Source organism: Scylla paramamosain, unplaced genomic scaffold (assembly GCF_035594125.1).
Source record: "Scylla paramamosain isolate STU-SP2022 unplaced genomic scaffold, ASM3559412v1 Contig56, whole genome shotgun sequence".
NCBI lineage: Eukaryota > Metazoa > Arthropoda > Malacostraca > Decapoda > Portunidae > Scylla > Scylla paramamosain.
This window is the reverse complement of record NW_026973721.1, coordinates 395001-405000: the sequence shown is the minus strand read 5'-3', so window position 1 is coordinate 405000 and position 10000 is coordinate 395001.

Here is a 10000-nt window from a genome sequence, read left to right as displayed (position 1 = left end):
AACAATCTCATTGTAAACACATCGAAGGAGCAAGCTCGTTGTGGCTGCATCGAGCCAACAATCTCGTTGTGGCTGCATCGAGAAAATCCCTTTGTTGTAGGTGCATCGAGGCAACAATCTCGTTGTAGCTACATCGAAGGAGCAAGCTCGTTGTGGCTGCATCGAGGCAACAATCTCGTTGTAGCTACATCGAAGGAGCAAGCTCGTTGTGGCTGCATCGAGGCAACAATCTCGATATGTCTGCATCGAGCCAAACCCTTGGTTGTGGCTGCATCGAGGCAACAATCTCGTTGTAGCTACATCGAAGGAGCAAGCTCGTTGTGGCTGCATCGAGGCAACAATCTCGTTGCGGTTGCATCGAGCCAAATCCTTCGTTGTGGCTGCATCGAAAAACAATCTCGTTGTAGTTATATCGAAGGAGCAAGCTCGTTGTGGTTGCATCGAGGCAACACTCTCGTTGTGGCTGCATCGAGCTAAACCCTTCGTTGTAACTGCATCGAGGGAACAGAAGGAGGCAGTAGACACCTGCCGAAACGATAATTACTCCCAGTGAGGTCTAAAGCACTCCGCTTTAGACATGAAGCACTGTTCAGGGGGTGCTGTGAACTTATCATTAAACCCAGCTGTAACCTCACTGAACGTTTCCCTTTGTGTCTCACAACACAAAGGGGCAGTCACAGCCTGCCCTCTAAAGACAACTCTCTTCCTCCACACAAAACTACAAGCACCTAATAAAACACAAACCCTTCACTCAAAAATTTTAAAATCATCATGGCGACTCCTACACCAGCCTCGGAGTCCCCATCTGGGGAGGGGACCATAAATGTCCCCAGGTCGGACTGCCTTTCTGTTGACGACCCTAAGTGTCTTGACACCCCCCTCAACTTTTTCTTCATTAACTTCTGCAACATTCGCGGTCTAAGATCTAATTTTCAATCTTTAGAGCACCACCTCTCCTCTTCTAAACCTCATCTTCTTTTCCTCACTGAAACTCAGGTGTCTCAGGCAACTGACAGTAGCCCCTTTTCTGTTCCCTCCTACTTTCTCTATCCTCATTTTCGATCCAAAGCTGGATGCTGCGTTTATGTGCGCAATGACTTAACCTGCTCTCGTGCCCACGCTCTTGAATCTTCCGAGTTTTCCACCATCTGGCTACGACTACAGAGTCACTCTCATACTAAATTTATCTGTGCTGTATACCTCTCACCTAACTCCTCTGACTATAAGAAATTCTTTGACTACTTAACTTCCAAAATGGAGCACATTCTGACCCTCTTCCCTTTTGCAGAGATCTCCATTCTTGGAGACTTCAATGTTCACCACCAGCTTTTGCTTTCCTCTCCCTTCACTGACCATCCTGGTGAACTAGCCTACAACTTTGCTATCCTCCATGACCTAGAGCAATTGGTACAACACACTACTCGTATTCCTGACCGTCTTGGAGATACACCCAACATTCTTGACCTTTTCCTGACCTCTAATCCTTCTGCTTATGCCGTCACCCTTTCTTCTCCGTTAGGCTCTTCCGATCACAATCTCATATCTTTGTCTTGTCCTATCACTCCAATCCCTCCTCAGGATCCCCCTAAGCAAAAGGTGCCTCTGGCGTTTTGCTTCTGCTAGTTGGGGGGACCTGAGGAGGTATTTTGCTGATTTTCCTTGGAATGACTACTGCTTCCGTGTCAGAGACCCGTCTTTGTGTGCTGAGTGTATAACAGAGGTGATAGTGTCTGGCATGGAGGCGTACATTCCTCACTCTTTTTCTCGTCCTAAACCTTCTAAACCTTGGTTTAACACAGCTTGTTCTCGTGCTATACATGATAGAGAGGTGGCCCACAAAAGGTACTTAAGCTTTCCATCACCAGAATCTCATGCAGTTTATATTTCTGCCCGGAACCATGCCAAGTCTGTTCTCCAACTAGCCAAAAACTCCTTCATTAACAGAAAAATGTCAAAACCTTTCAAGATCTAACTCCCCTCGTGATTTCCTGGCATCTAGCCAAAAAATATTTCCAATAACTTTGCTTCTTCTTCTTTCCCTCCTCTATTTTAACCAGATGGCACCACTGCTATCACATCTATTTCTAAAGCTGAACTCTTCGCTCAAACCTTTGCTAAAAACACTACCTTGGACGATTCTGGGCTTGTTCCTCCCTCTCTTCCACCCTCTGACTACTTCATGCCACCTATTAAAATTCTTCGCAATGATGTTTTCCATGCCCTCGCTGGCCTAAAACCCTCGGAAGGCTTATGGACCTGATGGGGGTCCCTCCTATTGTTCTCCGAAACAGTGCCTCCATGCTTGCACCTTGCCTAGTGAAACTCTTTCAGCTCTGTTTGTCCATCATCTACCTTTCCTTCTTGCTGGAAGTTTGCCTACATTCAACCTGTTCCTAAAAAGGGTGACCGTTCTAATCTCTCAAACTACCGTCCTATTGCTTTAATTTCCTGCCTATCTAAAGTTTTTTAATCTATCCTCAACAGGAAGATTCTTAAACATCTATCACTTCACAACTTTCTATCTGATCGCCAGTATGGGTTCCGTCAAGGCCGCTCTACTGGTGATCTTCTGGCTTTCCTTACTGAGTCTTGGTCATCCTCTTTTAGAGATTTTGGTGAAACTTTTACTGTTGCCTTGGACATATCAAAAGCTTTTGATAGAGTCTGGCACAAAGCTTTCATTTCCAAACTACCCTCCTACGGTTTCTATCCTTCTCTCTGTAACTTCATTTCAAGTTTCCTTTCTGAACGTTCTATTGCTGCTGTGGTAGACGGTCACTGTTCTTCTCCTAAATCTATTAACAGTGGTGTTCCTCAGGGTTCTGTCCTGTCATCCACTCTCTTCTTATTATTCATTAATGATATTCTAAACCAAACTTCTTGTCCTATCCACTCCTACGCTGATGATACCACTCTGCACTTTTCCACGTTCATAAACGTCCAAACCCTTCAGGAGGTAAATATATCATGCAGGGAAGCCACAGAATGCTTGACTTCTGATCTCTCTAAAACTTCTGATTGGGGGCAGAGCAAACTTGGTATTGTTCAATGCCTCAAAAACTCAATTCCTCCATCTGTCAACTCGACACAACCTTCCAGACAACTATCCCCTCTTCTTCAATGACACTCAACTGTCCCCCTCTTCTACACTGAACATCCTTGGTCTGTCCTTTACTTATAATCTGAACTGGAAACTTCACATCTCATCTCTAGCTAAAACAGCTTCTATGAAGTTAGGTGTTCTGAGACGTCTCCGCCAGTTTTTCTCATCCCCCAGCTGCTAATTCTGTACAAGGGCCTTATCCGTCCATGTATGGAGTATGCTTCACATGTCTGGGGGGGTTCCACTCATACTGCTCTTCTAGACAGGGTGGAATCAAAAGCTTTTCGTCTCATCGACTCCTCTCCTCTAACTGACTGTCTTCAGCCTCTCTCTCACCGCCGCAATGTTGCATATCTAGCTGTCTTCTACCGCTATTTTCATGCTAACTGCTCTTCTGATCTTGCTAACTGCATGCCTCCCCTCCTTCCGCGGCCTCGCTGCACAAGACTTTCTTCTTTCTCTCACCCTTATTCTGTCCACCTCTCTAACGCAAGAGTTAACCAGTACTCTCAATCATTCATCCCTTTCTCTAGTAAACTCTGGAACTCCCTGCCTGCTTCTGTATTTCCACCTTCCTATGACTTGAATTCCTTCAAGAGGAGGTTACAAGACAGTTATTCATCAATTTTTGACTATTGCTTTGACCCTTTTATGGGACTGGCATCTCAGTGGCCATTTTTTTTTTATTAGATTTTTTTATTGGATTTTTGTTGCCTTTGGCCAGTGTCTTTCCTACATATAAAAAGAAAAAAAAAAGAAAAGAAAAAGAGAGAAAACGGAGACAAGGCGACAGGTGCTGGTTGACAAGGTGAAATCCGTTTTCTGTGGTTTATTAAAGTAGGGGAAACCTATTCTGTAACAAACACCTCCACCTCCACCTCATCTATGAAGGAAGAGGAGGAGGAGGAAGAGGAGGAGGATGTATAATCTTGTGTTTTTTGTAAATAAAGTGATATTACTTTGATTTCTTCCTCCTCAATTCCTCCTCCCCTCCTCCTCCTCCTTCTTTTCTCTTCTTATCTCTTTCTTTTATTCTTCCTTGAGGATGTCCACTATAGCATTTTGTGGAAGGATATGAATGGGGCTTTAATCAGAAATAGTATTTGTAAACAGGTTACTTGTCAAGGTCACTCCGGATTTTTCAAGGTCACTGCTTGCTCCTGTGCTCTGCTTCACGGCTCTTACTTAAATTGTATGCGTTTGTAACATTATTGTTATTACTGTTATTATAATTCTTCTTCTTCTTCTTCTTATTATTATTATTATTATTATTTTAAATAAAAGATATTATTGCATTAATTCATCTTAATTTTATGATCCTGCCTCCATTTCATCACACACACACACACACACACACACACACACACACACACACACACACACACACACACACACACACAGCTGGGAGGAGGAGGAGGGGACATTGGCCAGTCTCTCTCTCTCTCTCTCTCTCTCTCTCTCTCTCTCTCTCTCTCTCTCTCTCTCTCTCTCTCTCTCTCTCTCTCTCTCTCTCTCTCTCTCTCTCTCTCTCTCTCTCTCTCTCTTCATATTATAAGTGCTAGCAATAACGGTCTTTTATTGGAAGCTTTAATAAATGAACATAAGGAATCCGTGTGAAGCCGAAGACCCAGTCAATGGTGGCATCTGAACGCATGAGTCGCCCAAACCTTTTCATATTCATATGAAAAACTTCATGAAGGAATATGTATGTGGTGCACTGAAAAAAAAAAATAAATAAAATAAATAAATAAATAAAATAAATAAATAAATAAAATAAATAAATAAATAAATAAAAGTCAAAGATCAATTCAGTTTTTTTCTCTTTTCTTTTATGCACATACCTTATACAACATAATTTCTATCTTGTTTCAAAACTCAAAGAATTTCAATAATGAGCTATAGTAACTGTATTGCTAGATTATTGCATATTATTAATATTATTATTATTTTTTTTTATATAATTATTGTTGTATTCATTAGGTAAGACCAGTTAAGTTGAGAGGATGACCAGCAAAACAAGTTGTAATCTTCAGTCTTGCCAGTAAGTAATTAGCAGATCTCTGACGGCCCTGGACTGATTGATTGATTGACTGATACATTTATTGTTGTATTAATAATGAAATACAACAAAGGAGGAGGACGGACCTTGCCACCCACCCCTTGGGCAAAGACTTTAGGGTAAAGCATCAAAAATATAAAAATAGAGTATACATTACAAAAATATGAGTAAATAAATAAATACAGATATTGCACACCTTATTGCATAAATATCCTACAGTCCTGGAGCAAACGGCCCTGAAGTTGCCCCCTTTGAAATCCTGGATAAGAAGGACCTGGTGACGCGGGATACAAGAGGCTAGAGGGGACACAGCAGAATTAATATCAACAAAATACAACATAAAATCTCACTAGAAAGCAAAATTAATAATAAATACAAATAAACTCATCTCGACATTTTGAGGTCGACGCCACAACAGTCAGATTCTAAGTGTAAGTGCAGAGTCTAATTCTTTTACCCATATCTCCATTAAATTCAACCGTCACGCGTTCCTGCTGCTTTTTAATGGTTGCCTAATGGTTCCCCTCCCTGTGTTGAGGTGATGGGGGAGGAAATAGTGGGAGAAATGGGGGGAAATACACTGTTACCGTTTGTTTACATTTGTGGGAGGCGAAACATGCATTCTCTCTCTCTCTCTCTCTCTCTCTCTCTCTCTCTCTCTCTCTCTCTCTCTCTCTCTCTCTCTCTCTCTCTCTCTCTCTCTCTCTCTCTCTCTCTCTCTCTCAAAAGTCGTGAGGGATTGTGGGAAATTAGGCAGCGAAGGATAGAAGGTAAAGATTATGGCCTTGAATATACTATCACTATCATGTGCTTTCAAGGACATTCTTTCGTCACTATCAGACACCCACACCTCTCCCAGTCACCGTCTTGATCTTGATGGTACAGCCTGGCTCAGGATCACCCTTTGGATCGGCAACTCCTGCAGAGGAAAAAAAAAAAAAAAGAGAAACGAACAGCATCTTCTATCCTAATTGTTCCTACATCTGGCACGCCACATTCTCTCCAGAAACTCTTTCACCGCCTCAATCATCCTTTCATTCGCCTCTCTACACAGTCACAGCAACAACACCATTCATTCATTTCCTGTCTTCTCCACTCTTTCATTCCTATCATGCCCTAACTCAGTCAGTATCACTTGCATCATCTCATTCCTGTCTCTGGCATACTGCACACACTCCAGCACCACATGTTCCACCGTCTCATCCTCTCCCATGTCACACATCTGGCACACTTTGCTGCGGGACTCAGACCACCTGTAACTCCTTGCATTCACATCCATACACTGTGCCCTCGCTCGGAAGAGATCACCGCCCAGGCTTCCATCATACCACTTTTCATACCTCGGAGCCTCTTTCTCCCTGTACCATTCCAGGGTCTTCTTTCTTTCCATTTCATTTTTCCATTCATTCAGTCCCACACATTTCACTTCTTTGTCTATCTCATTCTTCCATTTTCTCACATCCCATTCGGCTCCCACTCTGCCTCCTCTTGTTACCACCCATTCACGCTCATTTTGATTCCTCCCAGCCATTCTTATCGCCCACACAACTTGCAATCCATTCCTGTCTGTCATTTTCATGCACCTCTTCTTCATTTGCTTCCACTTTCATTCCACAGGTACACCTTCCTTGCTATTCTTGTATCATCCATTCTCTCAAGCCTAATCTTGTACCTAAGTGTGGCTTTTGTGAGTCTTTTTCTAAAGGTGCTCCATCCCATGTCACCTCTCAAGGCTTCAACTGCTGTGCACCTCGGTGCACTCAGTGCCATCCTTGCTACTCTATTCTGGTCCACTTCTAACTTCTCAATTTCACTTTCATTCCATGCAATCATATCCATAGCATACATTATACATGGCACAGCCACACTCTTCCACACTTCTCTCAACACATCATACTTACTTGCTCTCATCCTTGCCACGCTTCCCAATCGACCTACCCACTGGTTTACCATACTTATCTTTTCATTTTTTGCCTTTGCACACCCACTAGGACTCATTCACATCCCTAAGTACTTGTATTCTTGTACCTGTCTCAACTCATTCTCTCCAAGTCTCCATACCACATTACTTTCATCCTCTGACCTATTCACAATCATCACTTTGCTTTTCTCACTGCTAAACTTTACTCCAAAGTCTTTACCATAGCCATCCACCACATCCAACAAACTTTGAAGCTCATCTGCCGTTTCACTCATAACAACTACATCATCTGCATAAAGGAGCACACATACTTTATCATTCCCCACACTTACCCCTACATTCATTCTTCTCATCCTGGCTGCTAGCTCCTCTGTATACAAGCTAAAAAAGGGTTGGTGACAATATACAGCCCTGCCTAACTCCTCTCTCAGTCTTCACCCAGTCTGTTTCTGTCTCCTAGTCTGTATCTAGCTCTTGTGTCCACATACATACTTTGCACTATGTTAACTATCTTTGCACTCAATCCAATCTTTTCTAAGACTCTAGCATTTCTCTGTTCACTCTATCATAAGCTTTCTCTATATCCTGAAAACCTAGGTACAATTCATCCCCATTCTTCTTTTTCTACTCAATCACTTCATTCACCACAAATATAATGTCCTCAGCTCTCCTTTCCACACGAAAACCATTCTGTTCTTCACCAGCACTCCAGCTGTCTCAATCCATTTACACAGTCTCTCATTCAACACTGCACTGAAAACTCTACCTATTGTATTCACTAATGCAATGGGGAGTTTTTGGAACTCAACCGCTAGATGTCGTTGGTGCTCATCTAACTGTAGGAAAGAGAGCTAGAATATTGTTGTAGTAAATCCCAGGTGCGTAAAGATGCATAGAACATTGATCATCATGATACTATTGAAATGATGTATCGACTTTTCAATGTCCGGTATGGTTAATATTGACAGAATGTGGTCAAATATTTTTTTTTTTTTTTTTTTGAGATTATCGAGTAAACTGCTAGCATTATCTTAAATAAAGCATATTATTAGTATAAAAGCTATTGATTTGGACGATGAAAAAAAAATAAATAAATAAACAATCACACTGTACTATATAGCATGACACAACCTACTCACTAACATCGTGATATATGGCTCTAGTTTTTTTTTTTTTTTTTTTTTTTGGGTATTTTAGCATTCCTCTCACGAAGCGAGCGACAAGGCAAAGTAATTGAGAAGCAAAACAAACATCTCTCAGGCGATCCTGCTGCTGCTGTAGTGTCCAGCTGCCGTAATCCATTGTTTAGGGCGTAGTGGAGATGGGCACCGCACCAACATTCAGCTTCTTGTCCAACAACGTGTTTCTTAAGTTCAACCAGCGCGGCCGAGTCAGGTGTTTGTTTTGGTTAGAGATACAGCATTACTATCGCCAGGACACTCGAGGTGCCAGTTCTTTTTATTAAAATTGCCGCTTCCATAAACTAGGAAGGAGATCTATGTACTTTGGACTTTTGGTTGTCACAGACATGTTGCCTTTATGTTTACTGTCGTCTAGATTAAGACGTTTCCAATCAAGAGTGTATTCATTTGGAAATCTTAAGATGACCAAATAGATCTAAATGCCAATTCACTAGAAAATCAACTTAGGTAAATGAAAAGAGTTTGAGTTTACTTGTGTTACTACTTAGAAGGGATTACGTAGAAAAATATATTATATAAGCCCATTGCATCTTCATGTAAACAGAATAACAGTGTAGGTATATCTGATATTGCTTGTATGTGAGAGAAGAGTGTGTGTCTGTGCTGCCACCTGCTGACAACCACTCGTTATGAAAACTCCCCATTGTTACCTTCAGGCTGCCATCGCATACGCATTACCTTCATTCCCTATTACGTTACAGATATGACACCTGAATACTACTGATGCCGTCGCCACCACCACCACCAGCACCACACCAGTCCATTAATAATTAAAACAAATATTTCCTGTTCATGTATTTTGTCTACGTAATGAAACAGCGGAGGGAAGCATCACGTAGACAGACAGACACAGATTGCTCTCTCCACCAGTCCTCCATCAACAGACTGACTGGCTGATTGAAAGACGGACCGACAGACACAGATTACTCTCTCCACCAGTCCTCCATCAACAGACTGACTGACTGATTGAAAGACGGACAGACAGACACAGATTACTCTCTCACCAGTCCTCCATCAACAGACTGACTGACTGATTGAAAGAGAGACAGACACAGATTGGTCTCTCAACCAGTCCTCCATCAACAGACTTACTGACTGACTGACTGAGTGATGGAAAGCCGGACAAACACAGATTGCTCTCTCCACCAGTCCCCCATCAACTGATTGACTGACAGAAAGACGGACAGACAGACAGGTGGTGTACTAGTATTTATCTGTTCAGCTTCTCAACTTACTTAACTGCAACCTCAATCATATAACTTTCATCATCAGAGTCAGGAAAGTTAAAATACTGATTCTACAGTTTGAAGTTGTGCAGTCGCAAGAATTTGAATTGAAGAAGGGAACGCCTGCTTATTTAGAGATACAGTTCCAGACCAGAGGTTGTTATTGTTACTGTTATTATTATTATTATTATTATTATTATTATTATTATTATTATTATTGTTATTGTTATTATTATTATTGTTATTATTATTATTGTTATTATTATTATTATTACTATTATTATTATTATTATTATTATTATTATTATTATTATTATTATTATTGTTATTATTTTCATTATTATTATTATTATTATTATTATTATTATTATTATTATTATTATTATTATTATTATTATTATTATTGTTGTTGTTGTTTTTGTTGTTGTTGTTGTTATTCGCAGAGAGAAACATTCTGTGCCTTTGAAGTCAGTTGCATCTTTCAGCTAC